The sequence below is a fragment of the Orbicella faveolata genome, unplaced genomic scaffold (assembly GCF_042242905.1).
Source record: "Orbicella faveolata isolate gen_17 unplaced genomic scaffold, um_ofav_v1 contig_3, whole genome shotgun sequence".
Taxonomy (NCBI): Eukaryota; Metazoa; Cnidaria; class Anthozoa; order Scleractinia; family Merulinidae; genus Orbicella; species Orbicella faveolata.
In genome coordinates, this window is record NW_028301558.1 from 21,729,489 (window position 1) to 21,747,003 (window position 17,515).

At 40.2% G+C, this 17,515-nt stretch overlaps 1 long non-coding RNA gene and 1 pseudogene across 1 annotated transcript; one reads left to right on the forward strand and one right to left on the reverse strand.

The window, feature by feature from the left end:
- Positions 1-10,062: 10,062 nt before the first annotated feature.
- LOC149106856 (uncharacterized) lies at positions 10,063-12,248 on the reverse strand (annotated as a pseudogene).
- A 2,982-nt stretch (positions 12,249-15,230) lies between these two features.
- On the forward strand, positions 15,231-16,259 carry LOC149106857 (uncharacterized). Its single transcript, XR_016210029.1, has 2 exons — positions 15,231-15,391; positions 15,960-16,259. It is a non-coding gene; the product is annotated as an uncharacterized LOC149106857 (long non-coding RNA).
- The last annotated feature ends 1,256 nt before the right edge of the window (positions 16,260-17,515 follow it).

Consider the following 17,515-nt stretch of genomic DNA (forward strand, 5'->3'; position numbering starts at 1 on the left):
AATACAAATGTGATCTGTGCGACGCAGATTATGTGGGCTATACATGCCGACACCTATTTCAGCGCGTTAATGAGCATAAGCATTCTGTCATTGGTAAACACCTGCGGGACGTACACAATCTGAGGAACAAAAAAAAAAATCTCCGTGACCAATTTACAATCCTCAAGAAATGCCGTTGGAAACTGGATTGTTTAATTTATGAAATGCTCTTCATCAAAAACAAAAACCAACACTTAACACTCAATCTGACTCCGTTAAAGCAAAACCTTTTATTTGACAGTTCAAGCGCACCACGCTTGGTATTTTTACTTTTATTCATCGATTATTTTTATCTCTTAATCATATGCAATGGGATCTTCACACGTACATTCACTATATAACGAACTCACATAACGTATCTTATTTGAATTTGAGAATGATGGCATGGAGCCGTCGAAACGTCATTCTTTAATATCGCTGCTTTTTATTCTTAATTGTTTATCGAAAACCTTAGTTATTAGAATGTTTAACATTGTTTGAAAAATACAGTAAACGCAGTCAACTATTAAGCGGCCACCCCTTATCAAGCGGCCAGTGTAATTTATCGAAGTCCCGAAGTTATTGTTAGTAGACGACCAGCCTGCGAGCAGGCTCACCTTTGAGTCGCGCGCGAGCGGCCAAGAGCAAAGTGATCCGGCGAGAAGGAGTCTGGTGAAGAGGAGCCAAGTTTGGCTTCGCCTCTCGATTTCGCGCTCGCGGCTAGGCCGCGCGCGCTTGTCCTTCCCGCCGGATCGCTTTGATCTTCTCCGCTCACGCGCGACTCAAAGGTGAGCCTGCTCGCACGCTAGTAAACGACTGCAAAAAAGCCCTATTAAGCAGCCACGGCTACCTTTTGGTCATCGTGATGCCGAGAGCCAGAGAGCGGCCATTCAAAATTTAAAACATGTATGCAGTTTGACGAAAAGGGCAAGAAAGATGGTCGTCTGGGATAGAAAGTGATGACTAATAACATCATCTAAGCACACATTTATCTTGACTGTCTTGACGTGATTCCATGTCCATTAAACAATTAACAGTATACGAACCCCTATTAAGGTCATTCCCCAGTATTGCATTGCGCATCCCTACTACGCATAATTTCACGCATGATTAACGCGCGCGCATTAAAAAATGGCGCTTTCTCTTTACGGCTGGACTTCGGCATAGAGGTAAATCGTCATTTTCTCGCAAACGAGTATGGTGACCTATCATTTTTTTCTGTTGTTTTGGATTGAGTAATAAATTTCTCTGTGTAAAACAAATATGGACCAATTCTCAGTGTAGAACAAAAAACAACTGTCGGAAACGTGAATTTAACAAGCAATCGTGACTACAATCATAGTGCTATTATAAAGATTTATTGGGTATAAACAAGGTGCTGTTGCTCCTAAACGAACATGGGGACCTCTCATTTTTATTTCAAAATGTAAGTTCCTATAATATAAACAATCAATAGGCAAAGTTTCACAAAGTTTCAGTGGAATGCCCTTAAGCTACCTTAAAATTCACAAATAAACACGAAGTAGTCGAAGTAATTCTCTCACCCACTAGCTACAAGTCTCCCAGAACAGATGTCTGCGAAGTGTTAGGGGAGATGTGGACTGAAATAGCATAAAAGTTGGATTTTTAACGTTTTAGGAGTTATCTTTGAGTGGAAACCTGTAGAAATAGTACACTAAATAATTTACCTTCAGCAAACTTATAGCAATTTTTGACAGTATATAACAACAAATAACCATTTCCATTTGCCGTTAACCCTTTGAATACCAACTACGCATATATGCGTAATTAATGGTTGTGCTCTTTGTACCACTTGCGACGTCATCAATTTAAATGTCATCAGATATTCTTGATAAGCAAATAGTAGCACTAGGCTAGGCCTTTCCGCACAATGGTCAGGTTTAGATATCGACGACATTCCAACGTCGCAAATCGAAAAACAACATTATCAGTTTCGGTGCAAAAACGGTGGTAAAATGGTCCACTACGCCTATAATTGATCAAGGTCCATTTCTAGGCTTCGCCCGCAATTAACATCCAACTTTTCACGGCAGCCAGAAAGAACATACAATGCAAAAGGTAGCCAGTGTAAAAGGGCCGAGAAAAACAGAAAGGAAAGGGGCAACAAACAAAATTGAGAACGGTTAATGGCAAAAAAAAAAAAGTCCAAATTTTGGCTTATGCGCACGCCCGGAATGGAAATTTTGCTCAATTTTGTACCTAATATTAAAAAAATCTCTCCTTTTAGTAAAAAAAAAAAAAAAGCTTTCCTAGCAAAACTTAGGCTTATTTAGCGTCATGGCAGCTGAAAAACCTGACTAAACGGTTAAAAACGGTATTTTTGGGCGAAAGTTTGGCATTAAAAGGGTTAATAGAATGAATGTATTTTACGCTAAACAAACTGAAATGATTAAGCGAAAGAAAACTCAATTTTCAATTTATGTTGTAAATTAAAGTTGGCTTTACACAGCTTTCTAAGTTTGGCGTACATTCTCTAGATGGACATTGCAAAACACCTCTCTAGAGACCACTGAATCAGCTGTATTTATCGAGGTTTCAAATTGACTTCAGTCAACATGCAGTTGAGTTTAATCAGGCTCTTTCAGGTTTCGAGCTGACTTTATTCAACCTTCTTCAAAATTGTATCTCGAATGATGCAACCACGTATTTTGTTAGTATAAATAGAGTGCTCTTATCCATGCAAGACGATTTACATCGAAGATTTATGTTGAAGATGGAGAAAAAAGAATAGTAAACATCTGCAATCCAATTTCAATAGGTGTCCTTATTTCAGTTCAAACAGATCCAGTTGGTACCTTGGAACCCAGAATCAAGCGCACGTTTCCACCCTGTAGGCCTCTCAACGTCCATTTAAATCGTAATTTAGAATTTAGCGACAAAACCTATTCTTACATATTTTGGTCGAACAATATCTAAAAACTAATAAGAGCAACAAGGCAACAAGGGCAACATGGCCAACAAGGCAACAAGGGCAACAAGGGAAAAAAGGGCAACAAGGGCAACAAGGGCAACATGGGCAACAAGGGTAACAAGGGCAACAAGGGTAACAAGGGCAACAAGGGCAACATGGGCAACAAGGGTAACAAGGGCAACAAGGGTAACAAGGGCAACAAGGGCAACATGGGCAACAAGGGCAACATGGGCAACAAGGGCAACAAGGGCAACATGGGCAACATGGGCAACAAGGGCAACAAGGGCAACATGGGCAACATGGGCAACAAGGGTAACAAGGGCAACATGGGCAACATGGGCAACAAGGGCAACATGGGCAACAAGGGCAACAAGGGCAACATGGGCAACATGGGCAACAAGGGCAACATGGGCAACATGGGCAACAAGGGTAACAAGGGCAACATGGGCAACAAGGGCAACATGGGCAACAAGGGCAACAAGGGCAACATGGGCAACAAGGGCAACAAGGGCAACAAGGGCAACAAGGGCAACAAGGGCAACAAAAGCAACATGGGCAACAAGGGCAACAGGGCAACAAGGGCAACATGGGTAACAAGGGCAACAAGGGCAACAAGGGCAACAAGGGCAACATGGGCAACAAGGGCAACATGGGCAAAAAGGGCAACAAGGGCAACATGGGCAACATGGGCAACAAGGGCAACATGGGCAACAAGGGCAACAAGGGCAACATGGGCAACAAGGGTAACAAGGGCAACAAGGGAACAAGGGCAACAAGGGCAACATGGGCAACAAGGGCAACAAGGGCAACATGGGTAACAAGGGCAACATGGGCAACATGGGCAACAAGGGCAACAAGGGCAACAAGGGAACAAGGGCAACATGGGCAACAAGGGCAACAAGGGCAACAAGGGCAACAGGGCAACAAGGGCAACATGGGCAACAAGGGCAACATGGGCAACAAGGGTAACAAGGGAACAAGGGCAACATGGGCAACAAGGGCAACAAGGGCAACAAGGGCAACAGGGCAACAAGGGCAACATGGGCAACAAGGGCAACAAGGGCAACATGGGCAACATGGGCAACCAGGGCAACAAGGGCAACATGGGCAACAAGGGTAACAAGGGCAACAAGGGAACAAGGGCAACATGGGCAACAAGGGCAACAGGGCAACAAGGGCAACATGGGCAACAAGGGTAACAAGGGCAACAAGGGCAACATGGGCAACAAGGGCAACATGGGCAACAAGAGTAACAAGGGCAACAAGGGTAACAAGGGCAACAAGGGCAACATGGGCAACATGGGCAACATGGGCAACAAGGGCAACAAGGGCAACATGGGCAACAAGGGCAACATGGGCAACAAGGGTAACAAGGGCAACATGGGCAACAAGGGCAACAAGGGCAACAAGGGAACAAGGGCAACATGGGCAACAAGGGCAACAAGGGCAACAAGGGCAACAGGGCAACAAGGGCAACATGGGCAACAAGGGCAACAAGGGCAACAAGGGCAACATGGGCAACAAGGGTAACAAGGGCAACAAGGGAACAAGGGCAACATGGGCAACAAGGGCAACAAGGGCAACAAGGGCAACAAGGGCAACAGGGCAACAAGGGCAACATGGGCAACAAGGGCAACAAGGGCAACAAGGGCAACATGGGCAACATGGGCAACATGGGCAACATGGGCAACCAGGGCAACAAGGGCAACATGGGCAACAAGGGTAACAAGGGCAACAAGGGAACAAGGGCAACATGGGCAACAAGGGCAACAGGGCAACAAGGGCAACATGGGCAACAAGGGTAACAAGGGCAACAAGGGCAACATGGGCAACAAGGGCAACATGGGCAACAAGAGTAACAAGGGCAACAAGGGTAACAAGGGCAACAAGGGCAACATGGGCAACAAGGGCAACAAGGGCAACATGGGCAACAAGGGCAACATGGGCAACAAGGGCAACATGGGCAACATGGGCTACAGGGCTACAGGTCTACAGGGCTACAGGGCTACAGGTCTACAGGTCTACAGGTCTACAGGGCTACAGGTCTACAGGGCTACAGGGCTACAGGTCTACAGGGCTACATGTCTACAGGTCTACAGGGCTACAGGTCTACAGGGCTTCAGGGCTTCAGGGCTTCAGGGCTTCAAGGTTAACATGGGCAACAGGGCAACAACGGCAACCGCGCAACAAGGTTAACATGGCGTGGGCAACAGGGCGGCAAAGAGTGGAACAGGGCAACAAGAGCAACAAGGGTAAGAAGGAAACATGGCCAACTGGGCAGCAAGGGCAACTGGGCAAATCTTGATCCTTACTTTATACCTTTGCATGAAGCATTTTTTATTTCAAGAAAGAAACAAAGAACTTCAAGGCTAAACTAACTTAAATCAACCTATTCATTCGATCTACGTTCTTAATATCCTTTCCCATGACAATTTTTTTATGTTTCCTTCTATATTTATTTCTTGGTACTCATTTCTTAATATATTTTTAATTAATCCACTTCTTGTTGATTATTTTTTCATCCTAAAACTATGTCGACCAATCAGAGCGAACCTTGTAAGAGCTGCGTACCGCCTCTGTAATCGACGTAAACAAAAAAGACCTCAAGCGAGGAAAAATTGTCTATGAACCGAACATATTGAGCGGTCTTGAATGTTTTCAGTATTTCCAGCGTTCGCTGCGCCAACAAATCACAATATTTTCGATTTTTACTCCCTTCGCAAACGCCACCATTATATATAAATGTAGGCTTAAACAATCTTTAATGATAGAGTAATATCTTGTGAATGAAATGAACAAATGTTTTATTCTGACAGCAAACGGCAGGTACAAAAAAATTATTTCACCTGCTCCAAAAGGCGCAGAAAGTCAGAAAGGTGATAGAAACGCCAAACAAGCCAGTCTTTAAGGACAAATTCTTATCAAAGTTTCTTTGAAGCGTTGCGAAATATAATCTAAATGAACAGGCACCACATGTCGGCGCAAAGTGAGTGTGAATAAAACGGTCCCGGCTTACATGTACCTTAACCACTTCATGCAAATTACACTTTTAATCCAACTAGTCTTCAAAATCCTTGCAAAAGCTTCATACAGAACCAATCTTCTGCTTTGCTGGATACCCATCGTTGTTTTCGACAATTCTGAGGCGAGGACGACTGAAGCAACACGACCAGGCTCGAGTCAGCAAACTACACATTACTCAACACAAAATGACTCCCCTGTACCCCTATTCATTACCGGAACATTGCTTGAGTATTAAAAACCCATTTAAGGACGTCAAACTCACCAATAACGAGAAGTATCAAGGATATTTTCGACCTTAAATCGAACCAAAATACTGATCTCGGAGAACTGATCGATCGAAGGACAGCACAGCCTGATGGTGATGACCACTGACCAGTTACGGTGACGTCAAAAAACGTATTTCCGCGGTGTCATTCAGGGCAGGGCAGGGCAGGGCAGGGCAGGGCAGGGCAGGGCAGGGCAGGGCAGGGCAGGGCAGGGCAGGGCAGGGCAGGGCAGGGCAGGGCAGGGCAGGGCAGGGCAGGGCAGGGCAGGGCAGGGCAGGGCAGGGCAGGGCAAGGCAAGGCAAGGCAAGCCTAGCCTAGCCTAGCCTAGCGCATGGAAAGATCGATCACAGAAAACCGAATAGCATTTGAAATTCTCAGCGCCGTACGGTTGCCGTGATGAGTTGATGCGATGGTTAATTTGTCTGTCCTTATGGCGGTTGTGTTTTTATGGCGATTTAGACTATGAGCACAGGTGGCCCAGACGTTGTATACGATTAATACGTGACATTATGCTGTTGGCGATTATGACATGAGATGAGAATGCTTCGAAAATTACTCTAAATGCTACGTGTAAAAAATAATTTGAATAAAATGGCTTACCTTATGTTTGCATTGCGTTGTTTTGATGTCTCTGGGTTCCTGGAGGTGGTTAAGAGCCATTTAGGCGAGTTTTATTTTCTGGCGGTTTGCTTCCCCTAAAGAGAAACGATTGGGCTGGTCAGGGCTGGGTTTTGTACTGGGCTGGGTAAGGCTAAGTTTCAGGATGGGATAGGTGGGGCTACATTTTGTACTGGGCTGGGTAGGGCTAGGTTTTTGATAATGTTGGGAAGGGCTGGCTTTTGGCTTTGGCTGGGTAGGGTTGGGTTTTGGGTTGGGTTTAGGGCAGCTGAATTTCAGCTTTGGCTGGCTAGAGGCTCGGGGGGGGGGGGTACTTTGGGAATTTCTGGGTGGGGATGTGCCGCTGGGACCCTGGAACCCTTAGCCTATACCAGAGCTAGTTCAGCTGAATTTTGCTACCCTATATTAGAGTAAACTCCCCAAATCCCCCCATCTATCGACACTGTTGAGGCTGATTTGCGTAAATTTAAACTTGCCGATTTGATTTTTTTACATTTTTGAGTGGCAATTCCTGGTTTCCCTAGTCTAGACAAAATCTTCAACCAACTAGTCAGTTTTGTGAAAAATTATACCCTATTCTAGAACCAAACGCTCTGCTTTACATACCCTATCCTAGAGTAAACTGCTTGAAAACCATACCCTTCACAGCGGCACATACCTATATAGCCCATATATGGCAGTGCCCCCCCCCCCCCCCCGGGGCTAGGGGTAGGTTCAGTTTTGGACTGTGATGGCAAGGGCTGAGCTGGTTGGGGCTGGTCTTGGATCTAGGTTGACCAGGACTGGATTTCAGTTTGATGCAAAAGGATTTGGAGCTGCATTTTTGTAGGGCTGGGTTTTGGGCGAACACTGGAGACGGACTGGGTAGGGCTAGGTACTGAGGTACTAGGTACTGGACCTGCGTAGTTATAGCGATGTGTGACATAGACCTACGAACGCGGTTGTCGAAATCATATACTTATCTCGTGATTTTTAGCCCATTTAGAAGTTAAAGTATTAGGAGGTTATACGCCCGTCTTTTCCAATCCATTTCAGCAAGAAAATTCCAAGGTCGTTCGCCGTAACTAGCGTCCTTTGAGTAATTTCAACCTCTGAACTTGTTCGTCTATTAAAGTGAATTCGAGAAACAAAAATCGTTGCGTGGCGAACCACCGAATTCACAGTCAGTGCTTACTCCGAGTTTTGCGACGTCCGCCATTTTGAATTTTGAAAACTGCTAACCTGACTCCTAACTTGACTCAAGGCTCATTGACTCATGACTCATGACTCATTGACTCATTTAACTCATAAAACAGGAACCCTCATTAGCATGAAGTTCTATCCAGTGGCATGACGTGTATAGTTCAATCGAATGGTCCACGATCCAATGACATGAAGTTAGATTCAATAACACGAATATGGTTTTCTGACAGAATGATGCGCCGCAATGGCATGAAGTCCGATCCAATGACATGAAGTATGTAATCCGATAGAATGACATATGATCCGATAAAATGAAGTCCGATCCAATGAAATGAAGTATATTATCCAATAGAATGACGTATGATTCAATGGGATGGAGTTAATGGTCCAATGGCATGAAACTCGATTCAATTACACTTTTGTCCCAATTCCCCCTCCATAGATATTTCATTACGCTGGTCGTTTGATATGAAATGCCATCGTCAAAAGAAGAGTCCGAGAAAGGTCATCAGTATCTTTCCTGGCACCTCATATATATTACATGAAATAAAACTCAGAAGATAACCTTTTTAATAGGCTCAAACGGTCCCAAGTGCGCCGTTCCTTTGTGTAATTCGTATGGGGATGTGTTCGACAAGAGCCGCAAGAAGAAATGTGGCATACCACAACAGTGTCACAAGATACCAAGCGTACCAGAACTGAAGAAATTATGGCTTCAACGAAAAAGAAGAGAGGAAAAGTCAGAGTTTAAGGTATGTACTCGATTTTTATAGAAGTACATAAGTGTACACACATTTTATTTCGACTAACCGCCTTGTCAGTTGCTTTCTTTTTTAGGTCCATATACCTCCATTTTTGCACATACAAGACCAAATGCCTGTTAATGATGTTCTGCAGACACAACAAATAGCGGTTGAAATCTGATACACGTGAAGAGAGATCATTCCAATATCCCTGGCCGTTTCTCTCAATCAGATATGGACAGTGTGTGAAAGTAGTATCTTAATTGTAGGAATTAGATGTAAATACAAAGTGTGCGAAAATGTAGTATAATTTAATGTAAATAGACCAGAATCGTTTTTATACTTAAATTATATTTTAATTTAAACAGTGTCCCCGATTAGTGAGCTTAAGGCTAGCTAGAAGACCAGACACTTAAATAAAGTTATTGATTGATTGATTGATTGATTGAATTGACTCTGATCCAAAACCCTATTATGTAAGCAATAGAGCACGTTTTCCGTGGTTACATAGCCTCATCTCAACACGAGGGGAGTTCGGAGAATTCGAGACAGTCATGCAAACCCTCGACTGCGTCTCGGTTTTACATAACTTTCGAGAATTCTCCCAAGCCGCGAGTGTTTAGATGCTGGCTATGTTAACAAGGAAAAAGTCCTCTATTGCTTTTATAAAATATTTCTCAAAAATACGCGCGAATCTAAAACGTCACAACCGTGTTTACACACTCATCTTATCACACCTATCGACCAATGAGAACGCGCGTAGTATACCAGTTATTTTATAATTCTTGAATGTATCAGGGCTCACATATCTTTTACATCATGCTTAGCTTGTTAGCCTCACATGGGTAATTACAATACCTACGATTGTTGCTGTGACAATAGAGGTTTACAACAGAGAGGAAGCAATTTAGAAAAAGTTCATGAAGTGTTAAATTTGAATTCGTGGTAGCAACAAATATTTACATCATATTTTTTTCTCATCTTGAAATACAACATTAGGTCATAAAATGATCAATCTATCCTATTAAATGAACTGATGAAAATAACATTTATTATAATTAACAGTGAACATTTATTACATTTATTGTAATTAACATTGAAATCAACATTGAAAATAACAAATACTGAATGCTACTTAGAGAACTGGAATGCTACTCATAAATAAGCCTCTACAGCCTCTGATGTTACAGCTCAATGGTCTCAAGCATTACTTGTTGTTGGTCGAACTTTGTCAATTTGCCAATCATAGACTTCCAAAACAACTCATCAAATTTTATTCCCTGTATGATAAGACCTTTCTGAAAAAAAAAAAAACACAGTCACACCATTTCAATCCAGTGAGACCAAGCTGACCTTGTACTTACTTCACCACTAAATTTTCTCCACTTCTTACTGGTTTAAACTGATCACGTGTTCATCCACGGAGAGGCACTATCAGCCCAATTAGCGCCCGTCCGAGGAAAATACCCAGATGGATAGTGGTCGTATGGAAAATTTTTTTCTGTAAACAAGCGGGCTTATAGAAAATAAACAATTGAAATTGTATTAAGTGGGATTTTGTTTGTCTTCTGTTTCAAATTTTACATTTGACTTTAACGGTTTTCATGTAAAAAAGCTGAAAATAATTCAATATGAATTTTGAACTGGCGCGCAGAAGAAAATTTAGTGGTGAATTTAGTGGTGAACAATAAAGACAACAGAGTGTTCATGTCCCGGAACCATTGGTTTGATAGTTTCCCCTTGGAAATTTGATGTTCTTAAAATCTGCATATTTGTTTTAAGAAGATCAAATTTCCTCGGGGCAACTATCAGCCGACAAGTTCTTCGACAGAAACACTCTATTGTTTAAAGAGTAAGGATGGTCCTTTTTAAGTTGTGACAATAAAAATTTGGGTCAGCAAAAGCTTTTTCAGGGGTCAAATTTCTTAATTAAAGTGAAAGAAAACGTTTTCTCCCCTAGTCCATAACCAAATTCCTTAATTATCTATCACCTTCCTGCCTGGTGAAGCAGCTAGCCATGGCATGGTGTTTGAACTAACAACACCACGTGCTAAGGCTTGAACATAGTTACTCCTTCACTTTCATGTATTCAGCATCTGTTCTGCTGGTTTTGATTCACTTGATTCACCATATTTAATAGCCAATCTATTGGAAAGATCTGTTTGTGACAAAATAGTATTCTGGACAAATTTGGTTTGGGATAAATTAAGTTTTAGTTAGCATACTAGGCCAAAATTGCTGCTTGTCAACCTGTCAATCTTCTGATTTGGAACCATAATGGTTGTTACTTTACCCTCTGGTTTCTTGTTCAGTTATAGAAGGATTAGGGACTTTTAGTTTATTAATAAACTGATCCTCTTCATAAGTAAGAGACATTTGTAATCCCACAACTGGTACATTACTAGCATGGGAAAGGTCAGGAAAGGACTCATCAACATTTCTTGGACTTTGGAGGGCAGGAAAATTGGTAATTACATTGAAGTTGCCTTCTGTCAGAGATAACAGATAACTTAACACACTGCCAGATGGAACCACATAACCTTTCACTGACAGTTCAGTTGGAACTGTTGGTGGCTTCTGGGAAAATATTGTACAGAATCCCAGGGAAGGATTTATTTGCTTAAGGGTATCAGACAGCTGAGTTGCCCCTTCATTGTTTTGTACACAAGGCTGTCTGGTCTCATACAAGGTACACTGCAATCCCTTCAGAACATTTTCCCCTCTACTTGGGGTTAATAATGTTATATCCCATGATAGGTTCTAGATGTATACCCTGGGTCCTAGGTCTGTGTCACTGTTGAGGATTTTCTGTGCATGTTCCAACTTTGGAGAAAGTAGGAGCCTTTAATTTGATTATGTGGTCAATAAGATATAATAGGCCCATGGTGTGAATGCAGTAACCATTTTCCCTTGCTGGACAGTAACACCTAGCTTTGTTTGCATTTCCAGTTTGTAATATATATAACCATGAGATCATGAGGCCTATCACTCTTTCTCTGAGATCTATAACACTTCCCCTTAACATTTCCTTCACTGCCATTCAATAGGCATAATGCACCAAATAGATAATTCTCATAGAAAAACTTATAGCCCTTTTCAATGGGCTTTTCAACATAACTTTGAGAATTCCTTTGACCTTTTTCAGCATGCTCTACAATGTTAATGAAAGAAAACTGCTTGGGGAGAAGTGATGTCTCAGTGCTCCAGGTTTTCCTCAATAAATGCAGCTTGTTCCTTGGGCTATTGGATTTCTGAAGTATTCTGTATGTCCTCAGTATGCCATCATATGTACCCCATGTGTAGCCGGGAAGGTCTTGTTTAGGGTTTCATGCAAAGAAATATAAAAAAATATATTTAATATGTTTTAAATATGGTCTCTTTTAGGAGTCAAAAAATCCTGGGCCACGCCATGATTGGTCTCTTTTGGGGATTTAATTCAAAATTTTGACGAGCATCCCCACCCATTCATACACAAAGGCCCTTCCCCCCCCCCCCCCGCCCCCAAGGGGACTGCTCCATTGGACTACCCAAAAATGGACTATCTTAAAATGGACTACCTCTTAAAAATACTATTTCGAATGAGTACTATTGAAGGAACTGAATTGATTAAATATACTTACATTGCACATACATTGTTTATTTTTGTCCGCACGGCCACATGCAACTAAATTCAGGAATTGCACCAGTCTCACTTCACTTACATGAAGTAATCAGCCATCACAACAACTATCGAAAGCTAACCTTTTTAAAATGGGTGGTGCTTAGACTTAAAACACTGTTGATCAATGCCATTTAAAACAATTGGTGTTTAGGCTTAAGCACTGTTTGAGACATGGTACTCATTGAAAATAATATCTTTAGGGTAGCCCATGTCCAATGGCAATGTCCCAATTAACACACAGCTATCACAGGCTGGGGCGATTCCTGTAACTAATTCCTGTAGTTAAATTAAATTAAAATTTTACTTTTAACTTTTAAAGCACTAAATGGTATGGCACCAGCTTATATCAACAATTTGATTAATGTAAGAAAGCAAGCATGCTATTCACTGTGCTCCAATTCAGGCATTATTCTATTACATCCAGCAGGAAAATGAAAAAATCTTTTGGTGATAGATTTTTGAGTGTAGCTGCGCCTACACTCTGGAACGCGCTCCCAGCAAGCCTGTGCAATATTGGTCTTATTTTAACTTTTAAATCTTGTCTTGACACATATCTCTGTAAGTTAGTTTTAAGCCTTTAGCGTTTAAATTACGTTATTATTGTTAAATTTAGTTTACGTACATATTTAGTATATGTTAATATTGTAATGCACTTTTGATCATTGTATGTTAAAAAGCACAATATAAATTAATAAATGATTATTAATTATTGTTATTTATTTCTCTAGACTAAAAGAATCACTTCTCTTTTCCTTTGGATTTTTGTTTCTATTGGATTATTGCTTTTATTTAAAGTACAATGTAGTAAGTCAAGAAACAAAGATAGATCACTGATAATGCAAACGTGTCTTATCTCAATCATATAGCCATTTTTCTACATGAAAGTGCACTTGATTACTCAAGTCTTACTCACTCAAGAAACAAAACTTACATACTGTTTAATAAACGAGCAGAAGTGTTTTATCGGGTTTAAAACCACAAGGTGAGGCTGAGTGCTTTTGTTTTAGACTCAATAAAACAAAACCCGCAAGTTTCTTGAACGGCTATAAAAACATTCCCCCAAAAGTGTGTCCCTCTGGAGTCCAGACAGTGGTGCAAAATGTGAGAGCAAGATGGAAGAGGAACCTGAAGCTCAAGAGCTGTACACTAACCATAGGAGGTACATGTACATCTGTCTCAGTCTCCTGGTGTTTGTGATACTGGTAGCTGACTAATTCTTAAATAAACAGATTCTTTATTTTCCTTCTAATGAGAATGTCTCATTTTCTGTCTAAGAATAGACAGTTGCACTATAATTTTTTTTTAAAAAAATTGTGTGTGAAAATGGTACCACCCTTGACAAGTTCTTAATGGGTGTCTGCATATTATGGACCTCCAACGCCTTTGTACAATCTTAGAAATTGGCCACAATCAGGTGCTTGTATATTGTACCCTATTGATTTAGAATGGGCCATGGTTTGCATCCTAGACAGCTCAGGGGGCTACACCTGTGCCAAGGAAACTTTAGAAACACAAGTCATAGCCAGCCAGCTCTTGATACAATCATCGTTTTCCATGAAATTTGAACTGATGTCATTAAACACCCATGAAAAAATCTTTCAAGGCCATGAAAAATCTGGAACACTGTAAAGTTGCTTTTAAATTGTCATGAAATATCCATGAAATCTGAAGTGATAAAATTTATGATCCATGAAAAGTACTTTCATGGGCATAAAAAAATTGAGAACAAATAACAAAGTGGGATTTGATGGGGCATAAAATTACCATGAAATGGAAAGCTACATTTCATGACCAATGAAGAGCACAATCATGATCTTTAGAATTAAATTTCAAGGGCTATTAATTATATAAGTATTTTCCAATGAATTTTCCAACAAATTATACATGAATTGTGGGTCATGAAAATTAAGGTAAGAAATACTTAGCATACATACAAAGTAAATTTAAAGAACTACACTACCTGAGAGTGATTTTGTGTAACCTGTTCGAATAATATTATTTTGCTGTTCTACATAACCTTTCTTTGCATAAAAAAGCCAAATTAAAAATAACCTATAAAACTCTGCACAATTATGGCGAATTTTAACCTGTCTACTGAAATGACATCATCAGTCTTTTGAAACTTTAGTAATTGCTAGTGGCAAATAAAAAGGCCTTGATGGTGTTATGTGAACTTCTAATATTGCTCAAGAGCACTACCATCATCCTGAAAATTAACAGCAAGAAGATGGACATTGCTTTATCAGAAAACTTAATGAGAGAGCTTACAACCATTGTTATGACAGATTTTACGAGGAACGTGCTCTCAACAGGACATTCTTGGCTTATTACTGTGTTGAATAATGTTGCTTTCATAATTTCGTAAAGTAATGGACATTTGAATTCAAGAAATCGCATCAACAAGACCTAATCTTCTGGAATCTTTGCATGATGATCAATACGTTTCCAGTATTTCAAGAGCTTTTGCAAATGATGCAAAAAATCAGTTTACCTGTTGGAAAGCTGCAGGAGCCGTAAGCTTTCTGTAAACCCGACCAGTGTAAAATACATAGCTTGATTACTGTTTTGCCGATGAAATTCCATATTTTTCCACCTTTACAAGAGCTTGACTCAACTGGAATCACAACGAGCATCTGGAAACAATTTCTGACTAATTTCCAACGAATAATAAGGCTTTAAAATGAACACAGAGTTGTGATTATCGAATCCCAACTCTTTGACCGCCATTTTGATGCTTCCGTCCCATAATGCTTTGGAAAATGTGACAAATGTATACTTGTGACCAGCGGGTGACCACACCGAAAGAGTCGGTTTTCACTCAATATCACCCGATATCGATCTTAATCTTTGTAAATAGTTTTAGCATGGAATTCCCTTTAAAATGATGCGTGCAAGTTCAAATGAGCATCGTGATTGCTTCAGTGAAGGGAAGGGAAGTCGCAGAAAAGTAAGTAAATTATAATTTTTGCTCGACATTACAAATGGCTGAAGCGATTTGTTGTTATTCATTTCATTGAAACTCTAGACCAATGCTCGTGTTCCTGATTTTCTTAGGACCCGCGATTAAGAATATTCACAAATATTTCCTGATAAGAAATGCTCGCACAATAGTTTGTGTTGTGCTTTTGCAATACAAAGTTTTAAAAAGCCACAGGCTTACATGTAAGTGACAGCAATCTCCAGAATTCAAGGCAAGTTACATTGCTTGTGCTAAAACGAAATTCGTGGAGGCGCGTGTCATGAAGCAACAGAATTTCCTGAATTTCGTTCAAGAATACAATTCTGAAATGAGATTCTGCAAACAGCTCAGAAGAGAAGAGTGCAAAAAATTGCACTTTTGTGAATGTAATCTCCCAGGACTTACCATTCTGTTGTTGCACTTGAAGTTCTAATCCATTTTCTCGACTATGATCTCACAAGCAAAAAAAAAAAAAAAAAAAAACTCCAAACGTGTGTGAATTCGAGGTAAGAAAAAGTTTATCAGTAGGAATTTATTTGATTTGTAATTTTTACAGGTGAAATGACCAACAAAACGTTTAGAGAGGGCAACCTAGCAGAGCAGTTAATGTTGTGCATCTTACTAGAAGTCTTTGAACCAGTAGCCAAGTGTGTTTTCTGTTGCCTGACATAACTTCTCAATAAGTCCAGACATATGAGTACCCAGGATACTTTTTTATGTCCAAGCCATACAAACCAGTGGATTATTATTATTACTTTTGTTGTTTTTTTTTTGCAAATAAGATTTTAGAAAATTATAATGAAACAAATTGTAATGATATCACAATGACTGGAATAAAAGTGTTTAGTTGTTTTGAGTTAATGGACTATTAATTTGATTTTCATGGGTTGCAGTTGTAATCATTTATTCCCTGAAATTAACAGGGAGCTAGATTTCATGGACCATAAAAATTCTGTGAAAAGGTTATTAAAGTAGTGAGAAAATTTTCATGGACCATAAAAATGGCCATATTCAGGGAAAGACAATGACTTTTTCATGAGCCATGAACTTGTAATGGCATGAAAAACCAATGAAAATTTACCATAAACTCATGCTGTTTAATTCATAGGATTTTCATCACCATTAAAATTCCATTAAAAACCAGCTCCAGTCTACACTGCATTTTAATGGTTTTTCCATGGTTATTTAATGGCCTTGACTAAAAGATAAGAGATTTCATGGACCCTAAAACATGCAATTTTCATGGTATCAAACCCATGAAAAACCTGGGGGATTATTCCTTGAAAATGGCATGAAAAACTTTTGAAAATCTTGTGAATATACCATGCAGTGGCAGATCAAGGGGAAGGCCCAGGGGGGTTGGGCCCCCACCTCATATTTCGGGAAAAAAAGAAAAAATCACAGAAGGAAAAAAAGCCGGCAGGGCAAGCAAAACAACCCCCCCGCCCCCTCCCTTAGCTCAAGGTCTGGATCCACAGTCTGCCATTAACATATTCACAGGATTTTCATTGGTTTCCATTTGATAGCTCTCAGTGCTTTTCATCTGTGTTCTTTATGCTCATGATAACATTTCACGATAATTATTATTATGTATTATTAAAGAACTGATCCTGTTTAGTGCACATCACATTTCATAGGTTGTAGCAAATTAAATCTTGCTCATGAAGTGTTACACTAACCACTTGGGTGACTTCAGTCTTAAAAGCCTAACGTTAAATAAAGATCAAGAGTTCTGGGACATAAGCAAACGTATTCTCTTCCATATGCAAAAAAATGTGATGAAAAGATAAAAGGGATGTGAATTACATTAGGTGAAAAAATCTGACTAATTCGAATTAACTTAGTTAACTTTGTCTTGAAATGATAAGGGACAGGAAATTCTGCAATCCAGTAAGATTGTAACATTTAGGGATTTCTGCCATGTCTGACCATGTCCTTAATTAATAACATGATACAAAAATGAAAGGATCAGATGAGAGGGAAAAATATGTCTATACATAGATCATCCATTGGCTTCCAGAAAAAACAAGACAGCCAATGTACAGGCTATTAAGAGATTTGCACATAACTGAGAGCAGCAATGTTTTAGTGAAAAACTTGTCTGAAGTATAT